This window comes from Enhydra lutris, unplaced genomic scaffold, assembly GCF_002288905.1.
Source record: "Enhydra lutris kenyoni isolate GAN:26980312 unplaced genomic scaffold, ASM228890v2 scaffoldscaffold76, whole genome shotgun sequence".
Classification (NCBI taxonomy): Eukaryota; Metazoa; Chordata; class Mammalia; order Carnivora; family Mustelidae; genus Enhydra; species Enhydra lutris.
In genome coordinates, this window is record NW_019154160.1 from 3,528,408 (window position 1) to 3,549,320 (window position 20,913).

Genomic DNA, 20,913 nt, shown 5'->3' on the forward strand with positions numbered 1-20,913 from the left:
AAAAATTGTGATTTTTCATGAAAAGTCAAAAACCTGGGATTTTATAGGAAAATACACATTTTTCACCCATCCATTCAGCTTCCAGCTGGATATTTTCTAGACATCTATCTTCCTTTTAACAACCCTTCCTTCTACTATGTTTAATCTGCTGTTCAATTATCTATTGTGTTCTCAATTTTTGTTATTTTACTTTTCAGTTCTATAATTTTTATTCCATTTTTTTCTACATTTCAGTTCTGTGGTGGAATTAATTATCCATCATGACCTCTAGCTACTTAAACATATTAATCATCATTAGTTTAAAGCCTATGTTTATAAATGATGAATTCAGGAGGAAAAAGAATGAGACAGAAACAGCATTATTGAGATACGAACTAAGGATGTTAAAATATTGGCAAGGGACATCAAACTACACATTCAGAAAACACTACAATTTTAAAACAGGGGGGAAAAATCAAAGAAAAAAAAAAAGAAATGCACCTGCGTCATCCTAGTGAAAATGCTGAACACCAAAGAAGCAGGCAGATAAAAGAAGGCATTAACTTCAGAGGAACAATAATATGAGTAATAGAAGCCAAGAGACAATAAAACAGCATCTTTAAAATGCTATAAGAAAATAACTGTCGGGCGCCTGGGTGACTCAGTGGGTTAAGCCACTGCCTTCGGCTCAGGTCATGATCTCAGGGTCCTGGGATCTAGTCCCACATCGGGCTCTCTGCTCAGCAGGGAGCCTGCTTCCCTTCCTCTCTCTCTGCCTGCCTCTATGCCTACCTGTGATCTCTCTCTGTCAAATAAATAAATAAAATCTTAAAAAAAAAAAAAAGAATGCCAGGTGATGTGCAGAAAAATATGCTAAAAAAAAAAACGAAAATAACTGTCAATCTATAAATTACACAATCATTTTCAATTTCCTTCAAAAGTAAAAGTAAAATAAAGATATTTGCAGGTAAATAAGAACTGAAAGAATTCCTTGACAACACATCCAGCATAAAATGATCCCAGCTGAAAGCAAGGACGTGCATAAAGAAACGAAAAACAATGGGAAGAGTAAATATGTGGATAAATCTAAGTAAATATAGATGTAAGAAACAGCAGTAATTTCTTTTGTAGTCTAAAATATGTGTCAGATTAAAATACAGGACAACCAGCACAAAAGGAAGAGGGACCTTGTGTTGTCCAGAAAGCAAAAGAGTGCTCATTTATATCAGACTTTAAAAAGTCAAAGATTCATATGTAATCCTCTATGATAATTGTAAAACAGAGAGGTTAAAATAATGTATAACTGACAAGCTAATATGAGGGAACATTTTAAAAAATAAACATACTTAATTTTTAATCAAAGCAATAAAGGAGACAGGAATGAACATGATACAGATGGGAAAAATGGTAAAAGTAGAAACATTTATGCCCAAATATATTAAGATTTACATTAAATATAAATAGACAAATATTGTATTTAAAGGCATAGTTTTTAGACTAGAATTAAAAAAATCAAAATGTAATTATATGTTGCTTACAAAAGGAATACATTAAATATAAGGATACAAACTGATCACAAGTTAAAGGGTAAGAATGATACATTATGAAAGCATTATTAAAGACAGTAATTGTCTGTAGTGGGAAAAGGTCAGTCTTTTCAATATACTGTACTTATGTCAATAAATATCACTATAGGAAAAAAAATCAAATCATGATTACTGGCTCACATTACAAACATCAATTTCAGGGGCGCCTGGGTGGCTCAGTGGGTTAAAGTCTCTGCCTTCAGCTCAAGTCATGATCCCAGGGTCCTGGGATCGAGCCCCGCATCAGGCTCTCTGCTGGGGGGAGAGCCTACTTCCCCCTCTCTCTCTCTGCTTCCCTTTCTGCCCACTTGTGATCTCTATCTGTCAAATAAATAAAATCTTTAAAAAAATCAATTTTAGGTAGATTGTAGATCAAAATGTGAAAGTTAAAACATTAAAACCTCTAGAAGATAATGTAGGATAATATCCTTATGATTTCATAGTAAGCAAAGTTCTTTTAAACAGGATATAAAAAGGACAAGCCTTAAAGAAAACAAATGGTAAGTTCGACTTCAGTTATATCACAAACTTATATATTCGTGAAAAAACACCACTGAGAGAATGAAACCATAAGCCACAGAGTTGGAGAAATTATCTGTAACACACATAACCAACAAAGTACTGATTTGAGAATATAACAGGACTCCTACAAGTCAATTGGAAAGAGACAGACAACTCACTTTTTTAAAAGGGCAAAGACCTAAAAGAGGCACTTCACAAAGAGGGCATTTTTGTGGCCAATAAGTAACTTATGGAAGGGTGCTCAACCATTAATCATCAGGAAAATGCATATTAAACCACAATGCAATATACTACACACCAACAAAATGGCTGAAATTTGAAAGTCTTACAATACCAAGTGTCAGAAAAGACACAGAGCTATTAGTATTTTCATACGCTGATGGTGGGATTGAGCACGAATGCAATGTCTTCGAAATCTTTGTAATGTCAATCCTTTTTTTTAATTTTTTTTTTAAGATTTTTTATTTATTTATTTGACAGACAGAGAGATCACAAGTAGGCAGAGAGGCAGGCAGAAAGAGAGGAGGAAGCAGACTCCCCACTGAGCAAAGAGTCCGATGCGGGGCTCGATCCCAGGACCCGGGATCATGACCTGAGCCGAAGGCAGAGGCTTTAACCCACTGAGCCACCCAGGCGCCCCTGTAATGTCATTCCTTAAGACCTAGCAATGCAACTCCTAGGTATATACTCAATGAAATAAATACACTGTCAATTCTCATATCCATAGAAGTTATGTTCTATAAAGTCTCCATGAGCACTGAACCAGCTGGTACTGAACAGTTGCTCCCCAGGGAAACAGAGGGTCAAGTTCCTGCCAGCCTCTGGTCACAGCATTTTCATCAACCAATCAGTCTAGAACTTTGTTATGCATGTTTCTGTTTGAAGACACCGTATTTAGAGTGTGTCATTGACTCACTGATGCCAAACTCATGTCCAACAGCACTATAACTCATGCCTGGCCATACCTTATTTTCTCCATCCAGCACACCACAGCCTTCTTGCCTGTAGGAGAACTAGATAGGTCCTCATCACCAACTTTGGGCATCATTTTGAATAGTGAAGTCCCCAAGAAAAAGTAAAAAAACCTAAAAAACATGACACTAAGTGGAGGATGAAAATGACACTTGTTCGTAATAGGAGAACTGGAACAAAGCAGAGCATTGCCTTACTTGACCTCAGCTGAGAACAAGCAGATCAGATGACTCAAATTTTTCACCACTGCGTGTGTATACGTGACAGCAAAAGCTCTGTAGGTATTGATTTTGGGGTTACAAATAAAATTTAGTGAGCAGGCAAATTCACAGAATCCATGAATAATAAAGATAAAATGTAGATACAATCATACAATATTATTTGTAATGATCAAAACCTGGGAGAGAAAACAAACATCGGCGAATAGAAGAAAGGATACATTGTGTAGCTTTCATTTACTGGAATATCACACTGCCAAGAAGAATGTGACTAAGTTACCACCATCTGCAACAGTATGGTAATAAGCTCATAAACATAAGGCTGGACAAAAACAAAAGACAAAAAGGAGGCACAACGATTCCATTTACTTTGTATCTGAGAATATGCAAAACTAATTCATGGTGTTAGAGATCAGGATGGCTACTTTGGAGATACGGGGGTGATGACAGGGAGAGGCACAAGGAGGGTTGCTAGTGTCCTGAAAGTGGTTTATTTCTCCATGGTGGTGATTTATACAAATCACTCGTTTGGTGAAAATTCATCAAGCTACATGCGTGATGTGTGTACTTTCCACTTAGTGTTATATGGCTATCTAAAATAATAAAAAGAGAAGACAGATTTTCTGAGCCATGTTCTGCAGCAAAAGAACTGGAGTGGAGTCTCATCCACACCAGAAGCGACAGTCTTTAGTGAGGCATGCCAGACTCATTTTTTACCTTCCTCATTGTAGCCAATCTGACAGGTGTGAAGTGGCATCTTGTTCAAGGTTGCAACTCTCCACTGGGATCGGTTCATGGCCCACTCAGATCGTCTCCTGTGAATTGTCCTTTCATATCTCTTTGCCTGCTTATTCTTTTCTTGAGTTCCCCATGCTTTTTCTGAGGCCTTTATTGAAAGACATGTTTTATTACCATTTCAATGTCTTTATTTTTATACTCCACCTAAAATTTTTATTTCTTCTTGGGTCCAATTTAACCCCTTATCTCCTTTATAGAAATCAACCCATTTTCTAATGGATTTCCTATGTATTAGAATGTTTGTTCCTGATTTTTAAAATGATTTTTAAAGCAACTTGTCTTCATGCATAAAGGCAATTCTCCTTTTCATTGTGTTTTATGTAGTACTCTTCTTGATTTATCTTGTTCAGTCTTATCAGAGGTTTGCTATCTTGTTAATCTTTTCAAAGAACTACCTTTTGTTAATCTTTGATATTGATTTTTGTTCTCTATTTCCTTGATTTCTAATCTTATCTTTCTATTTCCCTTTTCTCATTTCTTCGGATTTATTATCTTTTTATTAGCTTCCCTTGTTCAAGCTTAACTTATTTGTTTCCTTTTATTTTTTACCTTCCTCTCTTGCCACTTTAATTTTCTAGTAAATATATTTAAATCTCTAAATTTTGTCTGAGTCCTACTTTAACTATGTCTAAAATATGTTTAAGTTTTAAAACTATTAAACATTTTAAATGTGCAGAGAAATATGGGAAATAATTTAAGAAACATTTCTAGACCTACTGTCAAACTTACTGATTTTTAGTATTTTCCTGTAATTGCACCAGATTGACTTCTAGAATTTACAACATTATTGTCCCACAAATTTTACATTTAGACCTTCATTGTCTTTCCTCATGATTCCTTTTAAATTCAATGACCATTAAATAGTATGTTTTTCAATTTCTAGAGAGACGAGGTTTTTTCCAGCTCCCATTTCTATTCTATTCCCATTCCCAATCTATTCCCATTCCCCTTTCTATTCATATCTATTCTGATACCTAATCGTATCGCGTAATGGTCAAGAATAAACTTTATAAAATTAGTCAAGTTTCCCTCTATCACCTGCCACTTGATTGCTCTTTGTAACTGTCCCACATGTATCCAAAAGAAAGGAGTGTTCTGCTGCATCTAAAGTTAAGGCACATTATTAAAATTTTTTATACATTTGCTTTTTTTCTTGTCTGCTTCATCTACCAGTTTCTGAGACAAGTGTTTTAAATTTCCAACTGTAATTCTCTATCCATTTATTTCTTCCCACCATTCTACTGATTGGTTTATGTATTTAGGATTATGATGTTGGACATATATATTCCAATCATTACATTTTCTGCTGCTTCTTTTTAGTTTATGATGACCTTTGTTAGTATAATATTTTAGCCTTAGAATCTTTTTAATTTGCTATTATAATTGTTACTCCAACTTTCTTTTAGTTCAATTGTTTCTGGCTTAGATATTTACCACCTTTATCATCTATCTATCATCTATCTATCTTTTTTTTCCAAATCAATCCAGGGGTGCCTGGATGACTCAGTCAGTTAGGTATCCAACTCTTGGTTTTGGCTCAGATCATGATCTCAGATGCATGAGATCAAGCCGTGAGTCAGGCTCCATGCTCAGTGGAAAGTCTGCTTGGGATTGTCTCTCTCTCTCTCTCTCTCTCTCCCTCTGTTCCTCCTCTGTTTGCATGCATGCTCTCTCTCTCACTAAAATAAATCAGTAAGGGACACCTGGATGGCTCAGTTGATTAAGCCACTGCCTTCGGCTCGGGTCATGATCCCAGGGTCCTGGGATTGAGTCCTTCATCAGGCTCCTGGTCCAGCAGGGATCCTGCTTCTCTCTCTGCCTCTGCCTGCCACTCAGCCTGCTTGTGCTCTCTCTCTGACAAGTAAATTTAAAAAATCTTTAAAAAAAAGTCAATAAATCTTAAAAAAAAATGAATCCAATAAAAAACATCTTGCTGAATTTTATAAAAATCCTTTCTGGGATTTTATTTTGGGATTGGTGCCATTACTGTGTAATTGTTGCTATTTTTCTTATTAATTACAACCAAGATTCTTGATCTTTAGAAAGTTTTTTATCTTTATTTCTTTTTTTCCTACCTCCCTTTTTCTTTTTATTTAGTTCACATATAGTCATGAAAAAAAATACAGAGAGATCTCATGTACTTTTTATCAAGTTTCCTGCAATGATAACAGGTTGCAAAACTATAGTACAATTTCACAACCAGGGAACAGACATTGATCCAATCCACTGATCTTACTCAGCCTTCCTCTCATTTGTGTGTGTGTGTGTGTGTGTGTGTGTGTATAGTTCTATACAATTTTGTCACTTGTGTAAGTTTGTGCATCCATCACCACATTCAAGATACAGAGCATCCACCAGGAGGATCCCTATGCCCCATTTTAGAGCCATACTCACCCGATCCCTAGACTCTGGAAACCACTATCTGTGCTCCATTCCTAAAAACTGTTTTCACTTCAAAAGTGCTATATAAAGCTATATAAATGGAATCATAGAGTGTGTAGCCTTTGGGACTGGATTTTTCATTCTGCATAGTTCCCTGGAGATTCATGTACTCCTTTTCATTGGTGAGTAGTACTCCATGATATGTTTATGCCACAGTTTGTTTAACTGTTGACCTGCTGAAAGACACCTATGATGTTCCCAGTTTGGGAATTTTATGAATAAAGCTTCTATGAGCATTTGTATATGGGTTTTTGTATGAAATTAAATTTTCATTTCTCTGAAATGACCAAGAGTACAATTGTTGGGTTGTATGGTAATTAGGTGTTTCGTTTTTAAAAAACTGCCACGTCGTTTTCCAGAGGGACCATACCATTTCACATTCCCTCCTGCAATGTATGAGTGATCTAGTTTCTTTGTGTTGTCACTAATATTGGGGGCTATTATTATTTTTTCTGCTATTATATAGTGATAGTTCACTGTGGTTTTAAGTTGCATCCTCCTCATGTAAAATGATGTTGAATCATCAATTCAAGTTCTTATTTGCCACCTGTACGTCCTCTTTAGGGAGATGTCTATTCATGTATTTTGCCTATTTTCTAACTGTATTGACATTTTTTACCATTTAGTTTTAAGAATATATTCTTCCTTTATCCTAGACACTAGTCTTTTGTCAGATACGTGGTTTGCAAATATCTTCTCACAGTCCGTAGCTTGCTTTTTCCATCCTCTTCACATAGGATTTGAATGAAGTCCAGTTTATCAATGTTTCCTTTTAATGAATCATGCTTTTAGTGTCAAGGCTTCGACATCTAGCCTAACAGTCCTATATTTTCCCAAAAGTTTCATACCTTTATATTTTACATGTTAGTCCATGATCAATTCTAAGATAACCTTTATATAAGGTATGAGATTTAGGTTGAAGTTCATTTTTTGTCCTGTGGATATAGAATTTGGGCTTCATTGTTTTCTTTCATCACTTGAAAAATGTGCCACTTCTTTTGGTTTTTATGGTTTCAGATGAGAAATCCGCCATTACCCAAAACAATGTGCCCCTGCAAGTAATACATCATTTCTGTCTGGCTGCTTCAAGGTTATTTCTTGGTCTTCTAAGTTTTCAGAAATTTAATTCTGATGTGTTTGGTATGTATTTTTTTTTTTAATTTATTCTAAGAAAGGATGTTCTTAGCTCTTGAATCTGTAGGTTTGTGTCTTTCACCAAATTTTGGAAGTATATAGCCATTATTTCTTCAAATAATGAATTATTTCTTCACTCTTCTCTTTCTTGGATCCAATGATATGTGTTGGATTTTGTTGTTATTGTCCCACAGGTCTCTTGCACTCTAACTTTTTTCAGTCCATTTTCTTTTGTTCATATCAGGTTAATTCAGTTGTTCTGTTCTCAAGTTCACTGATTCTATCCTCTGTCATCTTCACTCTACTATTGCATCTTTCCACTGAGATGTTCTGTTTTGTATTTCCAGTTCTATAATTTCCACTTGATTCTTTTTTTTTATAACTTCTCTACCTTTTCTGACATTTTCCTTTTTTGCACTTATTTCAGTAGAATTTGTAATTGCTTATGGAAATTTTTAAAAGTTTTTTTTTTACTTATTTGAGAAAGAAGGGGGAGAGAGAAAGCATGCATGTGTGAGCAGGGGAGTGGGGCCACAGGGAGGGGGAGAGAGAGAATCCTCAAGCATACTCCCTGCTGAGAATGGAGCCCAACATGAGGCTCAATCCCAGGGCCCTGAGATCATGTCCTGAGTTGAAATCGAGAGTCAGACACTCAACTGACTGAGCCACCCACATGCCCCGGAACATTTTTCATGACGGCTGCTTTAAAATCCGAATCACACCATTCTAACATCTGATTCATCACTATGTTGAGGTCAGTTATCGTCTTTTCTCGTTCGAGCTGTGATTTCCTTTGCTTTTATATATACGAGGGATGGTCAATTGTATTCTGAAAATTTGGGCCATTAGGATATTGGGAGTCCTATTTAAATCCCTTTCTGAATAAACTTAAATTTATTTGAGAAGGCAATAATCCTGTTAGGTTTATCACACAGCTCCTATTCTCTTTTTATGGGCTATGGTTAGAATTACATTTTGTATATATTTTGAGGTTATATTTTAGTTCTAGATTTTTTTACTAAAACCTGTTTTGTTTTTTTCATAAGTTTTCTATTTCATCAACAGTACAATTTACTAAGGTTTTTTTTCAAGCCTTCTTTCACATATCTCATACTGTCCTCCTGGACTTATTTTTCATCTTGTTAAAACACCTCATCTAAGAATGTTTCAAAGAATATTGAGTATGGCAAACCTTTTAAAGACTTCCCGTCTGAGAACATTTTTATTTCACATTGAAACACTAAATAATAATACAGCTAAATATTCTGGATTCAACACTCTGAAAATATTACTCCATAGCCTTCTTGCAGACTATGTTGCTATTGAAAAGCCCGAGTCTAATTCTTACTCTTTTTTTTAAAGATTCTATTTGTTCATTTGAGAGAGAGAGTACGTGCACAACAGAGAGAGCACAAGCAAAGGAGAGGGGCAGAAGGAGAGTGGGAGAGAAGCAGAATCCCCACTGAGCAGGATGCCCAACACAGAGCTCATCCCAGGACCCTGAGATCATGACCCGAGCTGAAAGCAGACACTTAACCAACTGAGCCACCCAGGTCCCCCTAACTCTTTTTCTTTTATAGTTGATCTTCTCTTAGGATTTTCTCCTTGTCTTTGTTATATATAATTTTTAACTAAAACCTATAGATGTTCTACCTCTCACCCTTTTCCATGCTATCTGTCTATTTGTTTGGTACTCTCCTAAAGCTTTATATCTTTTCCTTCTTCTGGCCAACTTCTAGTGCCTGGTCCCTCAAATATTCCTCCCTCTCCTCTACTGCTTTCTTTCCTTCTGGGATTCTTTTCATATGAATGTTGATCAAATACCTCTATTCTGTCTATTGCTTAATTTATCTTTTTATTATTTTCCTTCTCTCTGTCCCTGATACCATCCAAATGCCTTCTGATAGCCACTGGCTCCCTAATTCGTTCTTAAGCTGAATTCATTAGACTGATCAACTCACTTACTGAGAGTTTTCCTTTTAAATTTTTATATTTTGCCTTTTCCAAGTCGCCAGTTGGGTTTCTCCTTGACTTCTTATTTTACTTCATATCTCCAATATCCTCCCTTATCTTTGGAAAATATTTAATATGTTAACTGAACATTATGCACCATCACGGATAAGTCCTTCTATTGTTCTTTTAAAGGAATTACCCTCCTAATAAGTCTCATTTATTTCCATATAAGTTCATATTTCCTTGGACACATTAACTACATTGGTTGGTGATGAGTCTTTGGAGAAGAGGATAATGTCAGTGCCCTGATTTCTTCCCATCCTCATAAGAGTAGGTGGCAGGTGGGCAGGACACCATCTCAGGGAAAAGGTCCTCTAGTGAAACATTGTGTACTCTTGTACTTGCAGAAATACATAGACTCCCTCCATTTTGATTATCCACCCCTCAGAGAACAGGGAGGGCTAGGAGAATTTTCAAGATCCAAGCTATCTGTCTGATGCCCTCCCAAGGCAGTGCTTCTCTGATGCTGGTTTTCCAGTCCTTTCTCCCTGCCTCACCAGCTGGCAGGTGCTTGTCTGTTTCTAGAAGCGATGGGGTAGTCACCGGCCTTCCCAGGCAATGCGTCTGGAAGAAAAGGGCATGTCTGAAAGCCTCTTCTCCACTTTATCATGTTTCTTCCCCACATGGGGCCCAAATCACCTTCAGCTGCCTGACGGGTTCTCAGTAATTTTTTATTGTTAACTTGACAGATCCATCAGCATCTTTCTGACTTCCAGTGGTGAGGCCAGGGCTGCATTCAAGGGACAGATCCAGTATCCCAGCTCTCATAACTAAGGAAAAAGTTTGCTGCTTCAATCAACCATTTCCTACATTATAACAATTTGCATATTGTAAGTTCATGTCCATTTGCTATTTGAAAAACTATATTTTCGGGACGCCTGGATGGCTCAGTGGGTTAAGCCGCTGCCTTCGGCTCAGGTCATGATCCCAGCATCCTGGGATCGAGTCCCACATCAGGCTCCTTGCTTGGCGGGGAGCCTGCTTCTCCCTCTGCCTCTGCCTGCCACTCTATCTGCTTGTGCTCACTCTCGCGCTCTCTCTCTCTCTCTCTCTGACAAATAAATAAATAAAATCTTTTAAAAAAAAAAAAGAAAAAAGAAAAACTATATTTTGTGTAGTTTTTGAGTGAAAGTGGGCTCATCCTGAAATATCTCTGAGAATGAGCACATCAAAGTGTCAAAGTCTACAAGCCAGTTTTAGAGACTCCTGCTGAATGGTGAGTAAATCACATAGATGTAAAATTTCAGGGCTTTCTTATGGCCCCTATAATAATTTCATCAAGCTTTAGATTTTTAAAATAACTTTTTATTGATTTTATTTGCACTAAAGAGAATAATGGTTGATTTCAAAGTCTTGACATGCTTTGCCATTCCTGCTCAGGAGAGTAATTAGGTCATTAATAATAATTCCTTAAATGAATGACTCACAGCTACTTGAGCTATGTGAGATATTTGGTGATGTTTTACAACCAGTAATGAGGTAATTTAAAGATACAATTTCAGTGTTTGGGGGGAAAGTTCTTGAATAGAGAATTGAGATTCATCATTTCTGTTCCTCCTGCCAGTTGGAAGTAAAACGAGGTCTAAGAGAGCATCCGATCGTGGTTTGAATCCTTATGGAACCAAAGCATGTGTGTGTCATTTATGGCAAACAATAGTAAGAGAGAAGACAGACGGGAAGTTTGCAGGCACGCTTCTACCCATTTTCAGAATGGAAATACTGCATTCTAACATAGACACCAATGGTTTCAGCTCTTGGCACCAAACTTTCTTTCTTGACTTATTAATATTTTCACTTCAAGGGTATTAGCATTTTACCTAATTCTTTGGAAACTTTAAGGATAACCAAGTCTTCTTAAAGAATCATAATGGAATAAAATATCAAACAAGTATGTGAATACCCGGTGGTACTAAACTGTCACTGCAAATTGTTCAAACACTTACAGTCCTCATGCTTCTGAAATCTTTTTTTTAAAGATTTTATTTATTTATTTATTTATTTGACAGAGACAGAGAGAGAGCACAAGTAGGCAGAGAGGAAGGCAGAGAGAGGGGGAAGCAGGCTCCCTGCTGAGCAGAGAGCCTGATTCGGGGCTCGATCCCAGGACTCTGGGATCATGACCTGAGCTGAAGGCAGAGGCTTTAACCCACTGAGCCACCCAGGTGCCCCTGAAATTTTTTCATTCCCTGGGCAACAATGACTTAATCTCTAATCTTAAAAAATTGTTGTTATTAGAAATATGTAAATTTAGCGGGGAGGAGACAGGATGGCAGAGAAGTAGGAGGTGCTGTTTCAACTGGTCCCCTATCGTGAGCTGATTATCTACCAAAGAACTCTGATCACCCATGAAATCAGCCTGAGATTAGAATTATACACTTCTGGATCTCTACGGGGACAGAAGACGCCAGTGGACAGAAGCAATCCAGGGTGCACCTTGCCTGCACCATGGGTGATACATTCAGCTACACATCCCTTCAACCACCTCTCACCAAAATGATTAGGAGGAATGCCCAACAGAGGAAAAATTCAGAGACTGTGCCCTCTTCATCAGAGCTATTGGATATGGACATAAATAGTATGTCAGAAAGGGAATTCAGGCTAACAATTACCAAGGCAATGGCTAGGCTGGAGAAAACCTTTAATGATAAAATGGAATTGATTAGAACAGAAGCAAAAGACACCAGGGAAGATGTTAACAATGCTCTAAATGAGTTCCAATCTAATCTAAATTCTCTAACAGCTAGGGTAACTGATACAGAAGATAGAATTAGTGATCTAGAGGAGAAACTGATAGAGAAAAAGGATCAGGAGGAGGCCTGGAACAAACAGCTTAGAAGCCATGAAAACAGAATTAGGGAAATAAATGATGCCATGAAACGTTCCAACATCAGAATTATTGGAATCCCTGGTGGGGAGGAGAAAGAAAGAAGACCAGAAAATATAGTTGAAAAAATTCTCCATGAAAATTTTCCCAATCTGGTGAATGGAGCCAGTGTTTGTGTCCTAGAGGCAGAAAGGTCTCCCCTCCATGATCATAGAATCTAGAAAGACCTCGAGACACCTGATTGTGAAAATGTTGAATCATGATTTTAGACAGGAGCTCCTGAAAGCAGCTAGGGGGAAGAGATTCCTTACGTACAGAGGAACGCCCATCAGAATAACGTCAGACCTGTCCACAGAAACCACAGAAAGGGCTGGCAAGATGTATTCAGGGCACTAAATGAGAAGAACATGCAACCAAGAATACTTTATCCAGCAAGACTGACATTCAAAATGGATGGAGAGATAAAGAGCTTCCAAGACCAGCAAGGTTTAAAAGAATATGTGACCACCAAGCTGACACTACAAGAAATATTAAGGGGGGTTCTATAAAAGAGAAGAAGGTTTATTAATAAGGTTTATTCTATAAACCCAAGAATATCATTGAACAAAAATTTATGGAGACAATCTATAGAAACAAAGACTTCACAGGTAACACAATGTCAATAAAAACGTATCTCTCAACAATCACTCTCAATGTGAATGGCCTAAATGTGCCCATAAAATGGCACAGGGATGCAGATTGGATAAAATGACAGGACCCATCCATATGTTGTCTACAAGAGACCCATTTTGAACCTAAGGATACATCCAGACTGAAAGTAAAGGGGCAGAGAAGCATCTTTCATGCTAATGGGCCTCAAAAGAAGGCTGGGGTAGAGATTCTCATATCAGATAAATTAGATTTTAAACTAAAGACTGTAGTCAGAGATACAGAAAGACACTAAATCATTCCTAAAGGGTCTATCCATCAAGAAGATCTAACAATTGTAAATATTTATGCCCCCAATATGGGAGCAGCCAATTACATAAGAAAACTGTTAAACAAGATAAAGAGTCATATTGATATGAATACATTAATAGTAGGGATCTTAACACACCACTCTCAGTAATAGACAGATCATCCAAGCAGAAAATCAATAAAGAAACAAGAGCATTGAACGACACATTGGACCAGATGGACCTCATGGATATATACAGAACTTTCCACCCTTAAACAACATTATATTCACTCTTCTCGAGTGCACATGGAACCTTCTCCAGAATAGACCACATACTTGGTCACAAATCAGGGCTCAACTGATACCAAAAGATTGAGATTATTCCCTGCATATTCTCAGATCACAATGCTTTGAAACTGGAGCTCAACCACAAGAAAAAGTTCGGAAGGAATTCAAACACCTGGAAGCTAAAGACCACCTTGCTTAAGAATGCTTGGATCAACCAAGAAATCAAAGAAGAACTTAAACAATTCATGGAAACCAATGAGAATGAAGACACTTCAGTCCAAAACCTATGGGATACAGCAAAGGATATCCTAAGGGGGAAATATATAGCCATCTAAGTCTCCCTCAAAAAAACTGAAAAATCCAGAATACACCAGCTATCTTCACACCTTAAAGAACTGGAGAATCAACAACAAATTAAGCCAACTCCACACACAAGAAGGGAAATAATCAAGATTAGAGCAGAGATCAATGAGATAGAAACTAGAGATATAGTAGAACGCATCAATGAAACTAGAAGCTGGTTTTTTGAAAGAATCAATAAGATCAATAAACCACTGGCCAAACTAATCCAAAAGAAAAGAGAAAAGACCCAAATTAATAAAATTATGAATGAAAAGGGAGAGATCACAACTAACACCAAGGAAATAGAAACAATCATCAGAAATTATTATCAACAGTTATATGCCAATAAGTTAAGCAACCTAGATGAAATGGATGCATTCCTGGAAAACTATAAACTTCCAAAACAGAATCAGGAAGAAATTGACAACTGAAAAGGCCAATATCTAGTAACAAGATTGAAGCAATGATCAAAAACCTCCCAAAAAACAAGACCTGACAGATACCCTGGAGAATTCTAACAAACTTTCAAAGAAGAAACAATATCTATTCTCCTGAAGGTGCTTCTAAAAACTGAAGCAGAAGGAAAACTTCCAGACTCTTTTTATGAAGCCAACATTATCCTGATCCCCAAACCAGCCAAAGACCCCACCGAAAAGGAGAATTTCAGACCAATATTCCTGATGAATATGGATGCTAAGATTCTCAACAAAATCCTAGCTAATAGGATCCAACAGTACATTCAAAAGATTACCCACCATGACCAGGTGGGATTAGTCCCTGGGTTGCAAGGGTGGTTCAACATTCACAAATCAATCAATGTGATAGAACAAATCAATAAGAGAAGAGAGAAGAACCACATGGTCCTCTCAATTGATGCAGAAAAAGCATTTGACAAAATCCAGGATTAAAATCAGTTTTAATCCTGATTAAAACGCTTCAAAGTATAGGGATAGAGGGAACATTCCTCAACTGCATAAAATCTATCTATGAAAAACCCACAGCAAATATCATCCTTTTTCCAATGGGGAAAAGCTGAGAGCCTTCCCTTTGAGATCAGGAACATGACAAGGAGGAACAGGAACGTGATCATCAGGAACATGCCCACTCTCACCACTCTTGTTCAACATAGTACCAGAAGTCCTAGCAACAGCAATCAGACAACAAAGAGAAATAAAAGGTATTCAAATTGGCAATGAAGAATTCAAACTCTCTCTCTTCACAGATGACATGATACTTTATATGGAAAACCCAAAAGACTCCACCCCCAAACTACTAGAACTCATTCAGCAATTCAGTAATGTGACAGGTTACAAAATCAATGTACAGAAATCAGTTGATTTCTTATACACTAACAACGAAAATACAGAAAAGGAAATTAGAAAATCAATACCATTCACTATAGCACCAAGAACCATAAGATACCTGGGAAAAAACCTAACCAAGGAGGTAAAGGATCTGTACTTGAGGAACTACAGAACGCTCATGAAAGGAATTGAAGAAGACACAAAAAGATGGAAGACCATTCCATGCTCATGGATCGGAAGAATAAACATTGTTAAAATGTCTATACTGCCTAGAGCAATCTATACTTTCAATACCATTTCGATCAAACTTCCACCAGCATTTTTCAAAGAGCTGGAGCAAAGAATCCTAAAATTTGTATGGAATCAGAAGAGACCCTGAATTGCTAAGGAAATGTTGAAAAAGAAAAACAAAACTGGGGGCATCACGTTTCCTGATTTCAAGCTTTACTACAAAGCTGTGATCACCAAGACAGCATGGTACTGGCATAAAAAGAGACACATAGACCAGTGGAACAGAGTAGAGAGCCCAGATATGGACCCTCAACTCTACGGTCAAATAATATTTGACAAAGCAGGAAAAAATATCTAGTGGAAAAAAAGATAGTCTCTTCAATAAATGGTGCTGGGAAAATTGGACATCTATGTGTAGAAGAATGAAACTCAACCATTCTCTTACACCATACACAAAGATAAACTCAAAAGGATAAAAGACCTCAACATGAGGTGGGAATCCATCAGAATCCTAGAGGAGAACATAGGCAGTAACCTCTTCAACATCGGCCACAGCAACTACTTTCAAGGTATGTCTCCAAAGTCAAACGAAACAAAAGCGAAAATGCAAGTTGGTGCAGCCACTTTGGGAAAAAAGTGTGGAGATTCCTTAAGAAATTAAAAATAGAGCCTCCCTATGACCCTGCAATTGCACTGCTGAGTATTTACCCCAAAGATACAGATGTAGTGAAAAGAAGGGCCATCTGTACCCCCAGTGTTCATAGCAGCAATGGCCACAGTTGCCAAGCTGTGGGAAGAACCAAGATGCCCTTCAAAGGGACAAATGGATAAGGAAGATGTGGTCCGTATATACTATCAAGTATTATGCCTCCATCAGAAAGAATGAATACCCAACTTTTGTATCACCATGGACGGGACTGGAAGAGATTATGCTGAGTGAAATAAGTCAAGCAGAGAGAGTCAATTATCATATGGTTTCGCTTATTTGTGGAGCATAAGGAATAACACGGAGGACATGGGGAGATGTAGAGGAGAAGGGAGTTGGGGGAAATTGGAGGGGGAGACAAACTATGAGAGACTGTGGACTCTGAAAAACAATCTGAGGGTTTTGGAGGGGTGTGGGGTGGGAGGTTGGGTGAGCCTGGTGGTGGGTATTATGGAGGGCACGTATTGCATGGAGCACTGGGTGTGCTGCATAAAAAATGAATTCTGGAACACTAAAAAGAAATTTGAAAAATAAATAAAAAATGTTTTAAAAGAAGTATGTAAATTTCATTCTTTGGTCTCCTAGTTTCCAAAAAAGAAAAATTAACATAATTTTTCCCCAAACAAAGACACTTGGACATTTTAGTCTTCCCAAAATGCAATATGACAAAAGCAGATGTAATATATGAATGAGCGTTTGTCTAGGAAACTGTAGTGGACACTGCTCTTTGCTAAGCCAACATCCCTTCTTATTTTCATCCTTCCTAACAGAACTCAGGTAGTATTCAGGTAACCAACCCTCTCCCCGTAGATCATCTTGGATGGTGACCCCTCCCTAGATCTTCAAACAGACTGTAATTAGATGAAAGCAATCAACCTATGACATTCTACCAGACAAGCCTTTATAGTCCAGAGGCTGCTAACACAGATGGCTGAGCTGAACTCATCTAACCAAGTCTTGTCATCCATGCTGGGATGGTGGCCAGTGGGGAGTAGATTTTCATTCCCTCTTCCAACAGCAATGAATAAAGAAACCACTGCATCTATCTTGTGACTCTAATGGAGCCAGCCTCTAGACAAAGCTACTGCATTATGAATGGAAATGGTTAAAAAGATAAATGGAAAAAGTCTGGTTTTAAGTCTGAACTGCTGAATCAACCAACCCAAATGCCCATCCTACTCTTGTTTAAGCCAATCAGAGCTGACGTTCCTATTTATTGTGACCAAATACATAGCTGATTCAACCAAAGTCACATGATTCTGATTGGAGTTTAGCCTCTGCTACAAAGTTTGGTAACCTTTGGGAAATACTTTATCTCCATTTGAACTTCTACATTTGTAATATAACATCTCATGCCTCTCTCAGAGGACAGATTATAAAAAGAAAGCTGCAAATTATACATACCACCTATAAAAGATGAGTAGTAGTAGAAAAAATACATAACTCCTCAAAATCCTGAGTTGTAGAGGCACTAATGCAATGAAAATCACTTTAAAATGTGCATGGTATATGGTGGCCAAGATGTAGCCACTGTGGTCCTTACTAGTTTATGATTCTTCTATTACTATGTTAAAAATAAAGACTGGATGAGAACAATGATTAATTCCACCCAAGATTCAACCCGCCAACAATAATAAAAGATATTTTGCAGAAGGGTGATGCAATGACTCACCACCATCAACATTGTCTTCATCACTACCACTACTGCCACCATCGCTGTCATTAACAGTTATTGGTCAGGAGCTTTTCTAAGGATTGTTAATCCTCAAAACAGCCTTACAAAGTAGGTAGCACTGCTACGTTGTATAAGTTTAAAAACATAATTCAAATTCTTTGACATTCCCATAGTCCGGAGGTTCAGTCTACATGCTCTCCTTTTGAATCTGGTCTGGCCTTACTGACTTTCTTGTTATCAATGGATCGTAGAGAGAGCAATGCCAACAACTTCTGAGGCTAGGTTAGAAAAGGCCATATAGCCTTCACCACGTGTTTCGGGACCCTTGCTCTGAGGGAAGCCAAATGTCATGCAAGAAGTCTACCCACCTTGAAATCGCCACATAGGAAAGACTGTAGTCAGTCACCTGGTCAATGGCATCGGCTGTGATCTCAGCTGAGGCCTGCTATCAGCTGCCAACCACGTGAGTGGACCGCCTTGCCTGTCCACAGCAGAGCTCACAGAACGGCCACATCAGCCTCACGTCACAACCCCAAGCGAGGACCGCCTAATCAAGCCCTACCCGAGTTATGACCCACACAATGGTGAACAAAGGAAAACTGCGCTGGGACAGAGCTCTGTTTTGCCAGGTGAGAAAATTAAGGTAACTTCAGAAAGCAAAGATCTATTCTGATCACAGCCTCATCAGCTTCCTTTTCGTATTGTGGATGCGTCCGACAGCCATGGATTCTAGAGGCTAAAATCCACCTCTACAGCCTATTTAAAACTCTAGGTAACAAGTTACTTTTTTCCCCTGCATCACTCAGTAGTAAACACCGGATGAAGGAGGAATGAGAACACTACCAGAAATAACTAGAGAGATAATTATATGGAACAACTACCGAACACTTCATTTTAAGACCTGAAGTCAAAGTCCTCGGGGATCCCCATCACACCACTCCTCCTCTTAATTTTCCTACTTATATTCACATTTTCTATTTCTGTCCCACCAACTGCTCTGCTCCGGGTGGCTCACAGAGTGTGACACACACTGGGCCCTCATGTGTTAGAAGAGTGAGTTGAATGAAGGCCAGAAAGCATGGTCACTTTCTATATGTTTCTTTTACTCAACGCCCATGTCCAACCACAGACTCTATGTTGAGAATATTGTTCGGGTCTACATTTCCCCTTTATGACTGCTACCCCAAATTAAGCATTTCATTTCTTCACCCCCAGGAAAGTTGCAAATAGTGACAAGATTTTCCGCCTTCAAATATTTCACTCTTCCAACCTGTTCCTTCTCCTATCGCTCCAAAAATGTTAGTGGTTCCCATTGCTTGCTAAATGGAAAGTAAAGTCTTTCGAGTTCTTTCCCAAGATGACGTCAGGCCTGCCCTGGGCTCCTTCCCCGTTGTTCTCCTCTGCATTCCCAGATGTCAGCAAAGTGGACCACTTGCTCTGGCCGGAACAAATGTACAAGTTTCACATTACGGATGGCCATTGTTCATGCCTTTCTTCAGAATCCTCACCCATTAAAAGCCAACCAGTTCTTCAAGGCCCATCTCAAATGTCACTTTAATAAAGAACTCTTCCCTGATCCCCACTCTGTATGTAGTCTCCTCTCTCTGAACCCACATGGTATTTTGCCGTACTCGTAAGACCCTCATTACCCTATGCCTTCATGTCTGGGTTGTGTGTACAGATACCTTCTTCTACCGGCATACTTACTGAGGTTTCAGAATATTGCAGACTCATTTTTTTAATCCTGTGAAGCATCTAGTTTAGCAAGGTATTAACCACAACGGGAACTCAGTAAGTACTTTCTCAACTGAATGAACTTTTAGGGAAGTTACATTTAAAGGACTCCTCCAATTTGGAGCAAAGAAAACAATTAGGTTTTTTTAAAAAAAAATCCATCCTAATAAAGGTTAACAGAGGAAAAGCTTTCTTTGATAAGTGATCCCAGTGGACTGACCACATGAAAAATTAATCTCGGGGTAGGTCTCAATATGCCACTGTGTTTGGCCAGAGTGACACTGGCTTCTAAGTTGTTCAGTAACTGAATGGAAATTTTAAATTATTTGACTACACTGAAGTGGGGGAAAGACTTTCTAAGCAAGACACAAAACCTTGAAGTCAAAAAGGGAAATAAAAAAAGGTGATAAATCTGAAACCATATATATTTCAACTTCTACTGGGCAAAAATGCCATAAATGAAAGTCAAACTACAAATGGCCTATTAGGAAAAAAGTATTTCTAGCACATGTGGCATAGTCCAAGAGTCAAATTATTTATTTAACCTTCAAAGGGTTTTGAAAACCAGTAAGAGAAAAAGCAAACATCCCAAGAGAAAACGGGAAGAATGGGCAGAAGAGTAACGCAAGAAGCCAAGAAACACAGGACAAGATGACTGGCCACATTGAAAGCAGACATGTACTGTCTGGGAAATGAGAGTCTCTACATGGTACGATTTGCTCTTTTCGGGGTGGAGGACAAATCAGTACCCTTTTTTAAGGAAAGTAATTTGGTAATATTTATCAAAATTAAAAGTGCACCTGGTCTTTGAGCTGACTCTTCCACTTCTCAATATTTGTCTTACAAATATATTCAGACATGAGAGAGAGAGAGAGAGAGAGAGAGAGAACAGTAATTGCATCAAGAGAAATGATGGGAAAACAAATGGAAAAAACTAGAATTGACCACATTCACTGTTGCATACCATGCGACCATTGACAACAGAAGGCTAAGCTCTATCTCTTACAATGGAAAGATTTCCAAGAAAAAAATTACGGAAAATAAAGCACAGAACAAACAGTATTCTGTTGTGATCCCATTTGAACTTCTTAAAAGTCACAAAAGGCAGGCATATGTATCCAAACAAGCTTATGCACGTATGAGCGAGATATTTCTGGAGGAATATACTTATTTCCTCATGATTGGAGTACGGACAAGGAGTTTTTAAT

At 38.0% G+C, this 20,913-nt stretch overlaps 1 protein-coding gene across 1 annotated transcript in view; it reads right to left on the minus strand.

Annotated features, from left to right (window-relative positions):
- LOC111160496 (disrupted in schizophrenia 1) overlaps positions 1 to 20,913 on the minus strand; it is a 294,921-nt gene that overhangs the window by 18,495 nt on the left and 255,513 nt on the right. The window lies entirely within an intron of this gene.